This window comes from Gekko japonicus, unplaced genomic scaffold (genome assembly GCF_001447785.1).
Source record: "Gekko japonicus isolate JY-2015 unplaced genomic scaffold, Gekko_japonicus_V1.1 scaffold1197, whole genome shotgun sequence".
NCBI lineage: Eukaryota > Metazoa > Chordata > Lepidosauria > Squamata > Gekkonidae > Gekko > Gekko japonicus.
This window is the reverse complement of record NW_015163637.1, coordinates 175,105-194,560: the sequence shown is the minus strand read 5'-3', so window position 1 is coordinate 194,560 and position 19,456 is coordinate 175,105.

The following is a 19,456-nucleotide window of genomic DNA, read 5'->3' as shown; positions in this document are numbered from 1 at the left end:
AGACAGTGATGCTTGGAGAAAAATGCAAGTGGTCATCAATAAATATAGCAAGGTTCTAATAGTAAAGGCAGCTGTGTTTCCCTGGGCAGTGGGCACTCCACACCTTCTACAATACTTTTTCATTTGCCTAACACTCCGGATTTTCTCAGTGTTTGACTTGAGGCAACGTAAGGCCACAGCAAAACAGCATCCAAATAACCCAGGACAACAACAGGCTGAAACCAGGCTGACCACTAAACGGAGGTAATGTAATGCAGAATGGGGGGAAACCCGGAATAAAAAGAAGGTTGAACTCGATTTTAGTGCAGGATTGTTGGAGGACACTGCGGTGAACATGGATTTAAAAGGAGAGTTCAGAAAGGGCCTATGAGTGTGTGGGAATCATGTTCCATAGTCACTGGTTTGGATCCTATTAGTTTTTTCTGCTTTATCTTCACTGCAGCCCACATCCCACATGGGTCTTATGCATATGGGTCTCACAGTTCCCAGCATAGCCTTTTTGGAGGTCAAAAGGAGCTCCTTCTCCTTCTTTATATGTATTTATTTTATTTATTTATTATTTATATTTCTATCCCGCCCTCCCCGTAGGCTCAGGGCAGCTTACAAGTCATATTACCAAGTCATAACATAACATAAAACAATACATACAATTAAGATTTTTAAAACCAGTTATAATCATAGAAAAATATATTCAATACTCCTCGCATAAAAACCAAGATGGCTATCTCTTGAAATCTCATTCAAGTGCTCAAACTCCAGATTACCCTGTATGTGTGTGCTGTCAAGTTGCCACCACCTTATGGTGACCCCAGCAAGGGGCTTTCAAGCCAAGTGAGAAGCAAAGGTGGTTTGTCATTGCCCCCCTCTGCGGAGTCTTCCTTTGGGCTCCCCATCTCAGTATTGACCTTTCTTGGATTCCATTATCTGAAGAGTTCAGGCTACACCATACCATTCCACACACCTCTCCTTCTTTAGCCAGCAGAAAATCTGGAAGGATCCAGCCCATAATCTTCAGCCTCACCAGAATACTTCCCAGTCAGAAAAAATGATACACAACGTAGAGCTCTCCTCTTCCATATCCCTTGTTTCCATCTTCTTCCTTTATGTACTCCCTCTGTCTCTACTTCCCCCTCACTCTAAACTTCTTCACAGATGCAGAGTTGCTAAATTCAGTAAATATTAACTTTGCATTGAATATGCAGTTCAGCCTCTGTGTGGACTTTTGAATCTCTTCCCACTTTTTTTTTTCCTATTCATCATCACCAGCCCAGAGAATCCTATCTCTAATGGTGGCAACAGATTTTCTGTTTGAATTCTAGTCTTTAAGCTATGGGACTTAAAGTAAAACAAAACTCCAAATGGCAAGACAAGCCTTGTTCAAACACTATGAAGAGAAGGTCAACATGTTGGAAGGAGTGAAGGATGCTATCGCTCCACAGAGTAAACCTAACAAGGAGGAAACTAAACACATTGCCCACCCCACTGCTACAAGAAGAAAGAGACCAGAATATTAATCTTTGCCAATCACACTTGAAATACAGCCTAGCAAACATTTCCCTTCAATTCACAAAGCACATTAAAGGAACCCCCTCAACACCAAAGCCAAATAAGAAAATACAAATTGAAGATAACATGAAACATGACCAGCAAGCTAAAAAAGCAAAAACAAAAGTTAGAATCTTCTATTTATGCATAAGCGGATTAGACAAATTCATGGAAAATTGTCTATCAGAGATTAGTAGCCAATATTACTAAACAGAACCTCCATTTTGAGAGGACAACTGCCTATGAATACCAGTTTTCAGGGGTAACAAGATGGAGATGGTTGCAGCTTGGTGCCCTACTTTGATCCCTGGGGGAAAGGATGCTAGACTAGATACATTGATCTGGTCCAGAAATCAATACACTTGTTTTTTTCCCCCTTTAATTATTTAAAAATATGAAAAATTTACATTAAAAATAACTTCAACAATCCCCCGGGTCCCCCTCACCCCCCCATAATTAAAAAAAGGTTCATATAAGCTACTTTATAAAACAACAAAGATCTAACTGAATAAATTACTATAACTACACTCCACAGAACATACTGTAGACCTAACATGAGGCTAATCAGAGATTTATGAGGTCCAAATTATCGGCCGTAGCAGGAATCACAGCTTGATGACCCAGTAATTACTTTTAGACTCTTGAGAAAGTGTTGCAGTACCACTACAAAATGACTGCTGTGGGTCTACCATAAACCTTCTACCATTTATGTTTCATTCATTGACATTAGTGACTTTTAGATTGTAGATCTACAGGGCTACTTCCCTCTGGAACTACTTAAAACTCAGTCCTGGCTGAGCGCTGTTCTGGTCTGACCCTAATGCATTGGCCTGTCTTTAACTACTTGGTGCTAACCAGCCTTCTGAACTAACAAGCACAACCAAGCTCCCAGTCCTGCCCTGGAGAGACATTCTTTTAACAAACTCTAGTTAGGAGGTAGTTCAGGTACTCCTAAAGAGACCTTCTCCAGCATCCTGACAACAGATGACAGGTGGATTTGGTGGTGGTGGTGTTGAAAATTGCCATCAAGTCATTGTGAACTTATGGTGACCATGTTGGGTTGTTAAGGCAAGAGACATTCAGAGACAGTTTGCCATTGCCTGCCTCTTCATCACAGCCCTGGTATTATTCCATCCAGTTACTAGCCAGGGCCAACCCTGCTTAGCTTTCAAGATTTGATGAGACCAGGCTAGGCTGGGCTATCCAGGTGAGGGTCAGGTGGGTTTAGGAGAAGGAAATTAAGGAAGTCTGAAACCTCTGCTTCAATCCCTCAAATACCCTCTGTTTTTTTCTAGAATGTTTAGAAAAAAGCATTTGTACACTCTCATAATCAGATAGGCATAAGACACAGCTTTGTCTAGAAGCTTATACACAATAAGAATACTCCTAATGAACTACTGAACTATTATTGATATGATATGGAGAAATGCTGTGTATAGGGAAATGCCTACCAAGGACATTCATGTATATCACAAACATAAGTTAAATGCTCTGCTGGATGGCGTGCCTTTCTGGGACATATTTGCTGAAAATAAGGAATCACAGGCACAACGGGAATCCGTGAAAATATGGGGTGGATGCAAAATGTGAGGGATAAAGAAACTGAAATATGCTGTATCGTTGGATATGTGTATGCCCCTTTTCAGTCATGAGGCAGGCCCAGATGAATGATTCACAGAGCTCTCCAAGTTTAAGCTATAAGAATGAAATGTACTTCCAGGGGGAAAGAAGTGTGCCTGAGGCACTATCAGAAATTTGGGAAAGAGCAGCCTAAGTGAGTCTTTGAGAATCTTCCGAGAAGAGGCATCTTCAGTCACATACAACATGGTCACTGGGAATTATAGCTGGAACTGAAGTTTGGACCTTTGGCATGGAGTGAAATCAAAGGCCATTGTACTTAGGGTATATCCATCGTTGAAGCCTGATTTAATTATTGCACAAATATATGCAGTCTTTGAAAATCTGAGATGTGGTGAATCACTGCTAGCTTTTATGCATCATTTCATTGACTGTCATATTACACCTTTCTGTGTTATTGACTGGGTGAAAGTACCTCTGCCTCTCGTTTGTTTCCATATTTATACCTTGCTTACTTCCCTAATGGGGACCCCTGACAGCTTACACCGGTGTTCTCTTCTCCTTGATTTATCTTCATAGTCATAACCCTGTGAGAAAGTTCAAGATGAAACTGAGAGACGGACTTCGGGTTGCCAGGTGGGGCCTGGAGATCTCCTGGGATTACAACTGCTCTCCAGACTACAGAGATGAGCTCCCCTGGAGAAAACGGCTGCTTTGGAGGTTGGACTCTATGGCATCATACCCCACTGAGATCCCCCAGATCTCCAGGAGCTGACAACATTAGATGGGCCGAACTGGGAACATTCCCCCCCCCCCCAGGGAGATGATGAAGGATACCTATCTTTCTCAACTGTTCCTCAAGTGATTTCTCGCTTCTCCATTGTCCATGAGGCACCTTAAAACCTTCTTTCCATATTACTACATGCTATATATATATTTACTAGTGAGGTTTGGATTTCCCTGACACAATTGGCTTTCCTCTCAGTCACAGAGAGGCTGGGGGTAAACATATTTTTAAAGTATGCAGGAACCCAATCAGGCCGGGGGCAGCTGCTCAGTGGAAGGGGGGGGTTTCTGCCTCCCTGGTTTCCTGAGCCTAAACAGCCAGAGGGCTGTCATTTTGGTTCAGGAAAATGGCATGGCGGGCATGAACCCTTCCTCCCCCTCCCCCTGTGCCATCATCCCAAGCCCAATTGGGCATCTGGGGACTTTTTTTCCTGCAGTTGCTGTGTGACTGCTGGAGAAGGGAGTTGAGGAACCCAGGCCCAACTCATAAATAAACGTAGTGTGTAGAGCTTGGCCCTAATTCAATCTTCGACACTCCCCATGGGAGCCAGTTTGGTGTAGTGGTTAAGAGTGCGGACTCTAATCTGGGAGAATTGGGTTTGATTCCCCACTCCTCCACTTGCAGCTGCCGGTGTGACCTTGGGTCAGTCATAAATTCTTTCAGAACTGTTCTCTCAAGGGTAGTTCCTGAGAGAGTTCTCTCAGTCCCACCTACCTCACAGGGTGTATGTTGTGGGGAGAAGAAGGGATTACAATCCGCTCTGAGACTCTTTCAGATAGTGAAGGGGCAGGTATAAATCCAATCTCTCCTCCTCTTCTTCTTCTTCTTCTGTGCTCAATTTGAAGACTTACAAATTGCAAGATTTGGGTCTTTCCCCATATGCCCTGAAACATCCCCCCTTTCCCCCCCAAGGAAGAATTCAGGAGGCACCAAAAGTTTGCTCACTGCTTCAAGACTTTTTATGCTGGTCCTAATAAAAAACACAATCCTCGAATATGGCTTTTGGTTCTATGGAGCAAAACGCCTACCTGCAATCTTTGACGACAAGTGAAAAGATATATAATATTCAATAATAAGAAAAAAGGATTGTCATAAACAAATTTCAGCTAGGCTGCAGTTTTAAAGCGTTCCTATTAAACATTTATAAAGAACAAGTAAACAAAACTCCATAGAATATTCAAATAGCATAAAATAAGTAGAGTCTGGTCTGCCCTTTTATGGAGATATGTCGTTCTGGATGTTCACACATTAAATCTTTTCTGGAACTATATCAATCACACTGCCTTTATTGGGCACCAGGAAAAAAATGCATTGAAATATATATAATAGTGCCATACCCTTGAGCATTTCAGTGATGGAATTAAAGACACTCACATATCTAAAAGGATAGATGGTTGCGAAATTTTCTGCTGTTGCGTTTCAGCATTGGATTTGATCTGTACATTAATTGGTCCAGCACTTCATTTATTACACTGGTGGTAGTGCCATAACCATTTAGCAGGCAATAAAAAGAATGGAACACAACCTAAAGGGCAAAACAACCTGTTTCAGTGTAATAAATATCACGACTTGGATGGCCCTGGCTACCCTGATCTCTTCAAATCATGGGAGATTAGCAGGGTCAGCCATGGTTACTATTTGGATGGGAGTGGAGACCACCAAGGGAAGTCCAGGGTTGCTATCCAGAGGCAGACAATGGCAAACCACCTCTGTTCATCTTTCTGCCTACAAAACCCTATGGGATGGCTTGAATAGGGATGCCAGCCTCCTGGTGGGACCTGGGGATTCCCCCAAATTGCATGTCAACTCCAGACTACAGAGATCAGTTCCCCTGGAGAACATGGATGCTTCGGAGGGTGGACACCATGGCTTTGTAACCCACTGAGGTCCTTGCCCTCCCCAGGCTTCATCCCCAAATCTCCAGGAGTTTCCCAACATGGATCTGGCAACCCTACTGTAATGTTTTGGAATCCTCACTTGAATCACTCCATTAGCTCGCAATGTTAAGCTTCGAGCCGACGAAGGCTCCTCTGAACCAACGTATGATTGGTCGCCCTGTAACAGCGACCAATCAGGTTAACGCACAGTCCCCGAGCGGGAATAACTGCTATTGGTCTTTATCTAAGCAACCTTGTTGGTTGATTATTGTAAATAGGTGTAGCTATGTTAGCCCGGGAAGGTTTAAAAGGAGCCTAGCTCCCAATGTTAAACTGTTCTGGTTTTGAATGCGTTTGAGTGTTTGTTCGCTACTTCAATAAAGCTGAAATCACTTGCTGAAACCACTCTCCGAGTCTTTGTTAGTGCGATCTAACACCTACCCCTCATCCCCTGCCAGTGGCCAGGGGGGACCTGATGTTCTTAGGTTGATTTAGTGACATACTTAATTATATAACCAAATTTGGTTTAATAATCCACTGCCAAAGTGTGCAGAAACCCATCGCCTGTGGGAAAGCTACTGATGTCAAAGGCTAGTATTTTGCTCCACACCCTCAAGACCGATATAGCCCCAGGGAATAATGCCTACCTACTTTCTCCACTTACATAAGATATGGTATATCAAATAGCAAAATAAAATGTAAATTCAATTGCCTATGCAAATATGCATTATGGGGCAAAGCACCCTCCCCAAAACAAAGTTATTCTAAAGAGAGGCTTTCATTTTCATAATTGGTTTAATGGAAAACACACACCCCTTTATTTCAGGGATACGATCATTATAAGTAGGGGAAAGCTTCCGAGCTTTAAAACAGGCTGTTTTAAATGTTGCATATTTATAATACTAATACGTGGGGGTGCAACATTTCCATTTCCATGTCATTAAGTAACTGAATTGAAAATGAGTGATTACAGCTAACAGAATCTTTGCAACTTCAAAGCCTAAGAAGAGAGGTGTGTTTTGGTGTCAATGAGTTCTTGCAGATTCCCGATGGGTAGCCTTGTTAGTCTGTTGCAGTGTGTGTGTGTGTGGGGGGGAGTGGAGTTCTGGGACACCTTAAAGTCTCACTGATACCTTGTGGCAGAAATGTTCACAAATAATTTGCATTATAAACACACAAAATTAAAGACAACAGTTTTAAAGTATATAATTGCTTCCTTCATTTATCCCTTACTCTTTTAAAGCATACTGCCATTCTTGCAATCACAGTAGTTAAAAGAAGACATTTTTGAGACAAAGAAGAGAATAGATTGGATTTATACTCCGGCCTTCAGTACCCAAAGAAGTCTCAGAGCGGCTTACAAACTCCTTTCCCTTCCCCTCCCCTGTGAGGTAGGTGGGGCTGAGAGAGCTCTCTCAAGAACTGCTCTTGAGAGTACAGCTCTGAGAGAACTTGTAGCTGTCCCAAGGTCACATCAGCAGCTGCATGTGGAGGAGTGGGGAATCAAACCTGGTTTTCCCAGATTAGAGTCTGTGCTCCTAATCGCTACACCAAACTGGCTCCCTTTAGCATCAGGATCACTTTAGCATCATAAAGGATAGCAGTCTTGAAAGATCTGTCCTCAGCAAATCAGACTCTTAGGTGGGCAGAGTTGGGCAGGGCAAGCAGTTGGGGTTGGGATTACTACAGTTTTGGGGGATAACAATCACTTCTTTTAAATAAAAAAAACACAATCCTTCCTATTCTAAAAACAAACTCTCATTCTTTGAATGTAAGCTGTCACCGTTAACTGTACAAGCCATACAAAGAATCATACCTTGAGTGGCGTGACTTAATGCTCCAGGATGGATGGTGTACCCACTGGTCCCACTGTAACCGAGTGAGCTAAAGGGAGGCAGTGTAGCAGCATCGAGAGAGCAGCCCCTGATAATGCTGAATAATTACAAACATAGTGAATGTCAGACCGACTAGCGAATTGGAAATGCCATTATCTTTCAGTTCATAAAAGTGCCCAACGCTATTATAAGCCTTAGTAATCTATTTATCTTAGCAGCATCTTGGGGTTTCAGAGGTTAATTATGGGTCACTTTAAAAATAGGTTTTAAATTTGCTTCCTTTCAGCCATATTGAGTTTTCTCTTGCTCTATTAATTTGGGCCAGACTAAACAGGAGCTCCCAGTTGTCTTTAACCGGATCATTCATTTTATACTTCTATCAATAGACCAGGCTGCCATACAAGGAATTCATTACCATTCAGCAGCATCAACAACATTACCAAGACCAAATACTATGGGAAATTCAGGTAAGAAAATAGACACAGATAGTAAAATAATGTAGGCTCCTCCCAGAGTCTTCAATAATGTAGGCTTCTCCCAGAGTCTTGGCTTTGTCTTTCTTGCTGACTGTGGTTTCAATACATAGAAACATATGTTTGGTTTAGTCCACCGACCAGTCTTTTAAATATCCACTTCCATTTATCTATACATTTCTTTACCTTGTTGTTCACCTGTAATCACAGTCCTAGGAGATATTCCAAAAACATGCACAGTTCTGCCTAAATCAAGGGTCACCAGTCGAAGTGAGACTGTGGGCACTTCTAGAATTCTGAGAACAGAGCAGCACCACAAAATGGCTGCAATGCTGGCTGGAACCAATCACAAAGTACTTGTGTGGGTGCTGGGGCCAATCACAAGCAAAATTTTATGATGGAGGTAGGTGCTTCCAAATGGGTGATCCTGCAGACACAAGGTTATTCCTCCTAGGCAGGGCTATTTTTGGGCAGGAACGCACAGTAACGGAGTTCTGGCTGGCTCCTGAGTTGGCCACGCCCAGCAGGAACTCCTTAGCATATTAGGCCACACCCAACAGCAGGAACGCATTAGGATTGGCTACATTAGGGGTGTGTGGCCTAACATGCAAAGGAGTTCCTGCTACAAAAAAAGCCCTGGGTTTTGACCACAAACAAGGTAAACAGAATAAGAAGGGAAAGGTGGGTGTGGCTGGATGACCACACTTCTGGTAACATGGGGGTGTGGCCTAATGTGCTAATGAGTGGTGTGGTCAGGGTGTGGCCTAATATGCTAATGGGTTTTGCTGTTGGGTGTGGCCTATTATGCTAATGAGTTCCTGCTGGGCTTTTTCTACAAAAAGAGCCCTGCTCCTAGGATTTTCTGAAGTACCTCCTGCTCTGATGACGCAGAAGAATGCGACAACTGGCATTTTGCTTTGGGAGAGAAACAAATGTTTGGAAACGCATCAATGATTACCATGGTATCCATGAGTACCATGCTGGGGGTCTCAGCCCAAATCAATTTTATCCTCAAAACAATCCTGTGACAGAGTAGGACTGTTGCGAAATTAGCCAGCAGGCTTCATAGCTGTGTGAAGACTTGAACACAGAATGCCTACATACTACAAAATAATAAGTCTTATATTCTGCTGATCTCATCATGTTCCCCCAGTGGTAGGAAATTCCTGGACAGACATAGAAATCCCTGCTCCAGCCATGCAGCAAAGTAAGAATATTGAATGAGGTAGCAGAAGTCTGGACTGTGTCAAACCAACTCATCATTGGCTTGTATGGTGGATTGGAGTGGGGACACCTTGGTGAGGGGCAGCATAATTGCCTGAGCAGAATATGCGAGGAGGGAGATGAGACTTGGCATAATTTTGGATGTGTAGGCTGCAATAAACATGGCCAGTGATAACTCTTTTACCAAGTATTGAGCCAGGATGGATTTGCCCACAGTGCTAGAACTCATTAATGACCACCTGTTAGCGGCATCCCAAGCTACCAAAAGAGGTGCCTTTATTGATGCTTTAATACTGTTGATTGTCCTGACCTGGATGGGCCAGGCTAGCCTGATCTTGTCAGATCTCAGAAGCTAACCAGCATTAGCCCTGGTTAGTACTTGGAGGAGAGACCTCCACGGAAGACTAAGGTTGCTATGCAGAGGAAGGCAATGGGAGAGAATAGTCTTTGTTCTCTTGCCTTGAAAACACTGCAGGGTGGTTATAAGTCAGCTGTAACTTGACAGGACTTTCCACCACTGTTGTTGAGCAGCTACAGATAAAACCTGGTGTCATCCATATGCGATTTCCTGTTTCTTCATTTGGTGTGCAAGTGGTCACCTCCTCACATTTAACAGCTGTGACAATGCACTGTCCAGCTTTGTGGAGTTTGATTTGTGTTCTATATAAAAGTGGCATTTGCTGGAATAAGTTTCTTTCTGCAAGGCAACCTCAATCAGTTGTGTTGGCTTTTCCCAGGTTCTTCTTGTTCTTCTTGGCTGCCACCCAGGATCTTAGTTTGAAAATGGCTTTGGATAGCAGCAGTGGGGGAATAGCAGGTCTCCAAGTGAGGGGGGGGGATCTTGTTGCCAGCACATTTCCAGGAGAAACAAGGGGCACGGTTTTCACTTTGATTTTCTAGAAGACGCAAAGGCAGAATTGGATTGAGATTAGAACCTTAATGTGGACAGAACCGATAGCTGGCCAGGGATTCTGGAAAGGAAGGATGCACTTAATAAACTGGCCATAAAGCTGCTTGGTGTAGATTTCAACACTATTTCTGATTTCAAATGGAACAATGGTCTCTGCTCTGGTTAGATTCCAGACATCTGCAGGTACAAAAGTAGTATCTGTGAACTGTGATTTGAAGAAAATGCCATTGCTGTTCTCTCTCTCTCGTAATATATGATATGTATTATACGTGTATAGTAACATAACATTGGGAGCTTTAACTCTTGAAATCTTATGCCCTGAAAACATATTGGTCTCTAAGGTGCTATTGGACTCAAATCTGGCTGTTCTACAGCAGACCAACACAGCTACCCTCTGAAACTACCCTACAACCCTATAATTTAGGCCTCCTGGTATATATAGTATTAAATACTGGGTTCTAGGCGCAGGCCAGTGTTCAGCTCAGGTTTATTCAGTGATTTCAGCAAAAATACAAGACAAGACTCCAGAGCCTCAGCTCTGTTAAATAGCATAAAATTGCCACACCCAAACACACCCCACTCCCAGTGATAGGATATTTACATAAGATTACTATTAGACTGGTTACTTTCAGAATCCTGGCAGGCTATTGTTCTTGTGCTTGAAGCTCAGCCTGTCTCTGGGGTGATTCAATCAGGGATGATTCAATCCCAATACATAACATATAGTGAATCAGTTTTCATCATGGCTTTTTCCAGGTAGGAGAACAAGAATCCTTCACGCACAGGAGTTGCCTAGAAAGCAGTCACACTTTAGACACTCTGTCTTTCTTGACACCCAGCAATAGGATCTGCACAAATCCTCAAATCACGAATTTTCAATCTAGGGAATGAATGGTTGTGAATATGGATGCAATCAGTTCCAGCCGATATCCCTAACCTGATAAACACCAACAAGAAGCCTGTAGGATTTGACTTGCCACGTAAAGTATGGAAGACAGCTAATAGAATATGAACCAGCTTCAAAAGTTGTGCAGACCCGTTGTTTAAACGGGGCAAAATACCAGGACTCAAATGTGATTGTGTTGCAGTGCACCAAACTATTTTCCATCTATCACAGGAATATGAACGTTGTCCTTTCCAGGGAGATGTGATGGAGTTCTTTAAAATTAAAAATTTAGATATTAGTATTTAAGGGGAATGCCCAATCAGTCTGCATACCTGTTGTATCAATTTGGATACGTATTTTATATTATTATATCCTTCCTGCGTGTAACTCTGCCATATGATAAATAAATCTTTCAGAGTTGGTGTTGTGTAGTGAGAGGTTCAAACGAACAAGCATTGTTAGAGAGGCTCCTTGCAGCCACATTCAGATTGGTGGCCCTTGCAGAGCAGGCCAATCAGGTGACAGACGTGTAAGTGTTGCCATGCAAATGAAGGCTACTGGGTACTATATTCTTTTTGGTTTATTTGTATTTTGTGGGTGTGTTTTGGCCTGGGGGTTTTGTATATAGTTGCGGCTTGCTGCGTGTGCTGTTGTTCTTAAAACATTCCAATAAAGAGCTATGCTGAAATCACGATAGTCTCGTAAAGCCACTACTTAACAGTTGGTGGCACTCTGACATGCTACCTGGCAGCTCTGCCTAGAAGCCATGTTGAACTTTTGACCAGCCTTCATTTCTGATCTGTCTGACTCACACCACAAGTTGAGAAAAGTTGGTGTCCATGCACAGGAAGGAGTCAAAGGGAAAGAAAATAAATCTTGGGCAGATTTATGTCGGTACTGATGTAGCAATAAGCAGTGTTCTTGGATTTTTTGATCAAACTCGCCATTCTATTTTTTAAAAAAAATTATTTCTTGATTTTCTATACAACAATACACAACAATCAAAAATACGTCCAATAAAAATGTTAAGGTGCATAAACACGTTACACCGTCTTTCAGATCACAGTCTTCCAATACACAATACACAACAAAAACATAAACTTTAAATTAACAACAAAATATCTACAACTGATACAACAAATAATACATTAGGGGTTATTAAATTAACCAACTTACTTTCAGGAGATTAAGATAACGATAATTTGTGGACTGTGTATTCCCTTCAAGAATCTCTTCCAATTTGATTAGAATTGGATACCATCTCTCCAAATAATAGGAAGGTCCTAATGAAGGATCTTTATCTGCTAAAGAGTCCGAGATTTTATCCAAAATCAAATGGTCCCAAATTCTAGAGTACCAATTTTTAATTAATGGTTTATGTGTTTCCTTCCAGCATGACGCTATCATAGTCTTCGCTGCCATAAAAAGTATCATTATCAGATCTTTCCTAATCTGTGGAATATTAACATCTTGCCAGTAATTCAATAGTATAATCTCTGGTTTCAATGGAATTTTATAACCAGTTAAGTTTTCAACTTGAAGTACTATATCCTGCCAAAACTGCTTAATCACTGTACACTCCCACCAACATGGATAAAAAGTTCCCACATAACCACATTGTTTCCAACACAGTGGAGATATTGACTTGTTTATACAATTCAGTTTCCTTGGCGTCATATACCAACGTGTTAACATTTTAATGTTCTGTTCTTGTATATTAAGAGATTTGGTTTTGTACACATAAGAGGACCAAACCGATTCCCATTGAGTTCTAGTCCATTGGAGATTACAATCCATTTGCCAAGGTATAGTATATGACGGTAAATCTAACATACCATGTTCCAACAGTATTTTATATACAGTTGATATTATTCCTTTCCTAACTCCGTTATCAGATAATAAGAGTTTCTCAAACGCCATCAAGGGTTTGTTCAGTTGTTCAGACATCAAAGGTGATACTATAAAGTGACGTAGTGGTAAAACTCGCCATTCTAAACACTGAAAAATGAGAAACAGAGGTGAAGTCCCATATTCAGTTTCAAATATTAGTCTTGGATTTCAGATACAATCAATTATACAGCTTTGTGCTGGCTTGGCCCTAATAGAATATTCAAATCTCCTGCTTTCACTAATCTTGAGGTCCATTTGATCTTGTGGTTGGAAAGTTCACTTGTCTGCACAGCATTTTATTACCACCCCATCATTTCCGTCTCCTCCATTTCAGGCTCCCTTTGCGCTATCAGCTACCTTTCAGAAGTCTGAAGAGCCTCCAGCTATGTTTCCCTGCAAGAAATGCATTTTCCTTTAAAGTGCTTCTGGGGAGAAAAAATGCTTTGCAGTTCCAAGGGAACATTATCTGACGATATGTTAAATGAAAATACCACGTGATCAGCGTTTTCCATTTGCGTGGACCTCAGCGGGACCAAATTAAAAGCACAATATGGTGAAGGCAAGCTGGGAATGGCAAAGAATCACTTGTGATGATGGGATAAATGATTGGCAAGAAGAAGAAAAAAAACCCACACAAAAACCTTCCCCCTGAACCAAATCTCTCTTTATCAGGATAAAATGAGTTCTTAGGGGCCCAAGTAAATCAATTTCTCCTCCCATTTCTGGTTTCCTTTCTTTTTAACTTCAATTGACAGTTGTCTTCAGCATTCTGTATCTCCTAGAGTCTGCTCAGTTTTCACCAGAACAATTGTGGTGCGTGTGTGGGGGGCATTTTTTGTTACTATTTGGCAAGTAATATTTTCCAGCATACTGTCAGTGTCCCAAGCATACAGAAGTTCTTGCCCTTTCTGGTAAGCACCTTTCACTGCTTTCATGATAGGTACTCTGTCATGATGTTTAATAACAGAAAGAATAAACTCAGGGGCTGTAAGGAATCATGGGAGGTTAAAAATGAGTTGCCCATTCCTATACTACTCACTCAAAGAGTCTATAATCTGTGAGAGGCTTTAGCAGGTCTCGTAGCTCCTTTCCCCTTTTTGGGCCCCAGTCACAAGGGAGGTTTAGGCCCGGAAGAGGGACGGATCGGGGGCGCAACAAACGGGCGTGATCACACCGCAACATCCATCCCCGATCTGGCCCTTCAGGCCAAAAATGCGCATATAAAAAAAACCTGCAAAAGAGCAGGACTTACCTGAAACGCCACAGCAAGCACGGCCATGGGATCACCGGCGCGCCCGTCTTCAGGAGCATTCGAGGTTCCTGGCCGAACTGCACATGTGCCTTGATCTCCCTTCAGTGGCTTCTCCCTCGGCATCTGATTGTGCCAGGGAGCAACTGCATGGCAGCTCAGGGGATCTATCTGATCCCGCCGCCACATGTCTCTTTTGGTGCAGCTCTAAAAAGCCGCACTTTGGCCATGCTCCCCCCCCCCGCCTTTGACTGACTTTCAACCACTCCCAACAGGTACAGTCATCTGCATCGGGATATTTTTGTGTCTGTTTTCTTTGGGTTAATTTACAGAGTCATTTTTCCCCCTCTGCATACTAGGGGAATCCAACAAATATCTAGAAACTCCTACATTGTTGCTTGTTGGCTAGGGCTGCCAGGCCTCGCACTATAGTTGAAGGCTTCCCACCAGCAGACCTAGTGGCCCAAAGGTTTTTTGTTCATTTTTTAAAGTGACAAGCTGCAGCACTGCATCAATTCCAGGGAAAACCTGGAAGTGATGTAGGGTAGCTCTAGGAATCTCTGGAAACATTATGGTTTTCCCCCAGAAGTGTTGTGGGAGCACAGACTACATTGTGCCCCCCATGTCCCTGCCTTCAATCCTCTTGTTGCTTGCCAGGCTTGGCCTGGCAACTAAATAGGTACCGCTTCGGTGGGAAGGTAACAGCGTTCTGTGCGCCTTGGTGTTTAGTCATGCCGGCCACATGACCACAGAAATGTCTTCGGACAGCGCTGGCTCTTCGGCTTGGAAACGGAGATGAGCACCGCAACCCTAGAGTCGGATTCGACTGGCTTTCGAGCAAGGGAACCTTTACCTTTTTATATGATGGGAGGGGGGCACATGGAGTTACAAATGGGAAACAATTTGAAATTGCCTTCAGCCACAATGTCTTCCCCTCCAGGGTTCTGTTGGCTCTCTGGGGTATCAGTCGGCTAATCTCTGCACTCCTTTACTCTTTAACTAACACTCAACGGCTCTTAAAGTTCTGGGCCCTCTGGAATGTATTCAGTCCCCATCAAGCCAAGGGTTTGGGGGAGGTGGGATGGAACCTTTTACTCTTGTCATTGTTGTTCAATTTACAAAGCTTTCTGCATATCTGGAGAGCCCCTGCAGTCGAGTGGGGAAAAAACCAATACTGTGTGTGGGTAGCCCTATTGTGCTGTTTTCATGATTGGCACAGGGGCCAGCCACTTTACTTTAATACATAGCAATCAGATGGAAAGATTCTAAAACCCATCTTTAATTGGTTATTTTGAAAGATTTCGTAACTCTGACGATTGTTGACATTGTTTGTAAAGTAACATTATGTTCCTTGATGGAAGGAATCATGCAACGTGAGTGATGAACCACTAATTGTCCTTATCTATCATCTGCTATACCTTTTCTCCATCTTAAAAGGGGAAGAGGGATAACCAAACTCACTAATAGCAGCACTTTCTGTCACTTCAGCTGTCTCTAAGACCTGTTTCTATTTTTCCCTTCAAATCCCACAAATCACAAAGGACCACCTGAGGTTTTATAATCTCCTAAAACGGCAGACTAGGAGACAACTCCACTTATCTCTCCAAATATTTCTTCCTACTAAAATGATTCGTTGTGGCATTTGACTGAAGTGGCCTCTATAGAGATTTTCAATGGGCCATATCATCTTTACCTAGATTTATTTTTAAATCCTGATATACTTTTTTTGAAAAAAAAGATTGCTTGCTTTTAGGAGAGAATAAAATTATCTTCTAAAATTTACACACACACACACACACAAATGCAGGCTGAATAACATACTGAGTTTCAATGATTCCAATAATATGATCAGTGTGTAAAATCCTGCATTGTCTTCCCGTTTTCAGGTGTACAACATGATGTGGGGAAAACAAGGTCTACTTTGATGATACAAGCTGATTAAAGGGCAACATAGGCCTTGTTCATACATCCACATGCATCCCCTCTCATCACCTGGGTCCAGATCACTCATGTTTTTTGTTCACTTGTTGATTTCTCTACATTACACTTGATATATGGCAGCTAAAGGCTTGATCAGATGGCATGAATAATGTGTCTCATTCACAAAATACAAATAGTAGACAGCCTCAGTTTGCCTCAGGATAGTGCAGGTAAAGGAAAGGGGGTTTAATCTTTCAATATCCACTAGTGTTTGCAGTTCAATATCAGCTCCTTCCAGGGTTATGTGAGTATTCTAAAAGACAAAAGATGTCCTTTCAAAGGCACATTTCCCCCTCACTTTAAAATGTCAATGACAAAGTAGGAAACTCCACTTTGAATAGTGAAATGGAGTAGATGTTGAAGGGTTAAATCACCTCTTCATGAGCTTGAAGTAAATTGAAGGTACATGGTACTAGAATTTGTGTTTTATGGATGGAGAAAGATGAACATGCATGAATGCATTAAACTGCCTTCTCTGAGTCATGTTGGTATATCAAGGTCAGTATTGTCTATTCTGACTAGCAGTGACTTTCCAGAGTCTCCAGGACTCAATCACTTTCTTTCCTTCTTTTTTTCCTTCCTTCCTTCCTTCCTTCCTTCCTCTCTGCCTTCCTTCCTTCTTTTCTTCCTTCCTTCCTTCCTTCCTTCCTTCCTTCCTTCCTTCCTTCCTTCCTTCCTTCCTTCCTTCCTCTATCCTATTTTTCTGATCAAAAAGAACCCCCTTAGTGGATAATAGATATAAAATCTCATATTATGACCAAGCCATCAGATTATTAACCATTCATTAACAAAACAAGACCAGGTTTCAAGTACTTTTTACAGGCAGGCGGCTAGGGGGCAGGGCTGAGCAGATGGAAAAGCTCAGCCTTGGATGGTAAATTCACCCTAGGTTAAAGACAGCATTAGGTTGTGGCCAGTGTTCCCTCTAAACTGAGTTAGTGTGAACTAGCTCACAGTTTTTTAGCCTCTGGCTCACACATTTTTGCCTTAGCTTAGGAAGGATGGCTCCAGAGCAAACTAATCTATGCAGAAGCCAAATCGCTTGCTCACAACTTTAATGCCAGTAGCTCACAAAGTAGAATTTTTGCTCACAAGACTCCACCGCTTAGAGGGACCATTTGTTGTGGCTCCTTTTCAAGGCTTGAAAAATCGGGGAGTGGGACTGAGCAAGTGGAAGAACTCAGCCCTGGATGGTTCTTGATTTCATGCAATCATTTTAGGTAACTTAGGTCTTTGCGTGGCTCAGATGTCAGCTGATTTAACTAGGTAGAATTCTTTAGTTTTGAACTTAGAAGGTAGATATGTGCTTCATGAATACCGAGCTTATATATATTTGAAGAGGACTTTCCTATTTCTCAAGGCAAATCTTTAAGCAAATAGAATCTATCTTTAGAAAGTTCATGCGTTGCCTCGTGCTAGACTAAGGATAGGGATAGAAATCACAACTGGGTGATGTAGGATTGGATTAACCCCTCTAATATACATTATCTACCATAAGATATAGACAGACAGATATAGGAACATGCCTTGAGGGTTACTCCACCTGGACAGTTCATTGATTTTCCAGCCCCCAGGGAACCCATGCCTCTATCATGTATGGCCAGGCCTCAAACCAACATTGTCATTGAATGCTCCTTTAAATGCTTCCCTATGAAGGAATTATTTCTCTGCTGCTCCCTCTGAGAGATAACCAGGTAGTGGAGAAGAGTCACATCTTGGCTGAGAAAACTCAGGCCAAAAAGAATTCTCCAGGCTGGCTGCAGTGCCAAGCATTCTCCATTCAAGCAACCCCCCCCCCCACATACACACACATCTATCCTGTCAGCTTAGTCCAAAAAGGTCCAGAATGGGCAAGTGTCTGCCCCTTCCCCAGGCACCTTCTGCTGACCAAATGGCTAGTCTTTTGTCTGTCAAATGTACAGGCAGGCAGGGACAAAAAGCCTCTGGTCTGTGCTATTGTCATAAATGAAGTGTGTTGCTTATTTCCATCCTCTTCTCCTGCTTCACCTATCTGCATTCTTACGCCTATGCCAGACCTATCAAGGAAACATTAACTCTCCATGTCTAGTGAATGGTCAGCCATTCAGGTTCATCCTGCCACACATCAAGAAACATCACTCCTTTTGTCTGGTACCAAGGAAACGCCAGACCACTCTATTGTTTCACAATGGACAGCCCCAGTACAGTCATCCAACACTTGGCTTCTATTGTTAAAGACAGACTCTGCCCTTCTGAGAGCTCATTGGTCACATCTAGGCCTTGGCCATCCTGATGCCATACACCCCTGAGACTCATCATGTTTAGTGTGCTTGTACTTAGGGATATCCCCCTCATGGATCACTGCCTTGTTGTGGTGACGGGGCTTGCGTGGTTCGATGAGGCTGTGGGCTATGCCGTGGAGGGCCACCCAAGACGGACAGGTCACAGCAGAGAACTCAGACCAAGCAGGATCCCCTGGAGAAGGAAATGGCAACCCACTCAGTATTTTTGCCAAGAAAACCCCATGGACAGTATCAAAAGGCTAAAAGATATGACGCCGGAAGATGAGCCCCTCAGGTCGGAAGGTGTCCAATATGCTACTGAGGAAGAGCAGAGGACAAGTACAAGTAACCCCAGAAAGAGTGAAGCGGCTGGGCCAAAGCCGAAAGGACGCTCAGTTGTGGATGTGTCTGATGGTGAAAGGAAAGTCCGATGCTGCAAAGAACAATACTGCATAGGAACCTGGAATGTAAGATCTATGAATCAAGGTAAGCTTGACGTGGTCAAAAATGAGATGGCAAGACTGAACATCGATATCCTAGGAATCAGTGAACTAAAGTGGACAGGAATGGGCGAATTTAACTCAGAAGACCATTATATCTACTACTGTGGCCAGGAATCTCGTAGAAAAAATGGTGTGGCCTTTATAGTCAACAAGAGAGTGCAAAAGGCAGTACTGGGATACAATCTCAAAAATGACAGAATGATTTCTGTCCGATTCCAAGGCAAACCATTCAACATCACAGTAATTCAAGTGTATGCCCCAACCACTGATGCAGAAGAGGCTGAAGTGGACCGGTTCTATGAAGACCTACAACACCTCCTAGAACTAACACCAAAAAATGATGTCCTCATCATCATAGGGGACTGGAATGCTAAAGTAGGAAGTCAAAAGGTAACTGGAATAACAGACAAGTTTGGCCTTGGAAAGCAAAATGAAGCAGGGCAAAGGTTAACAGAGTT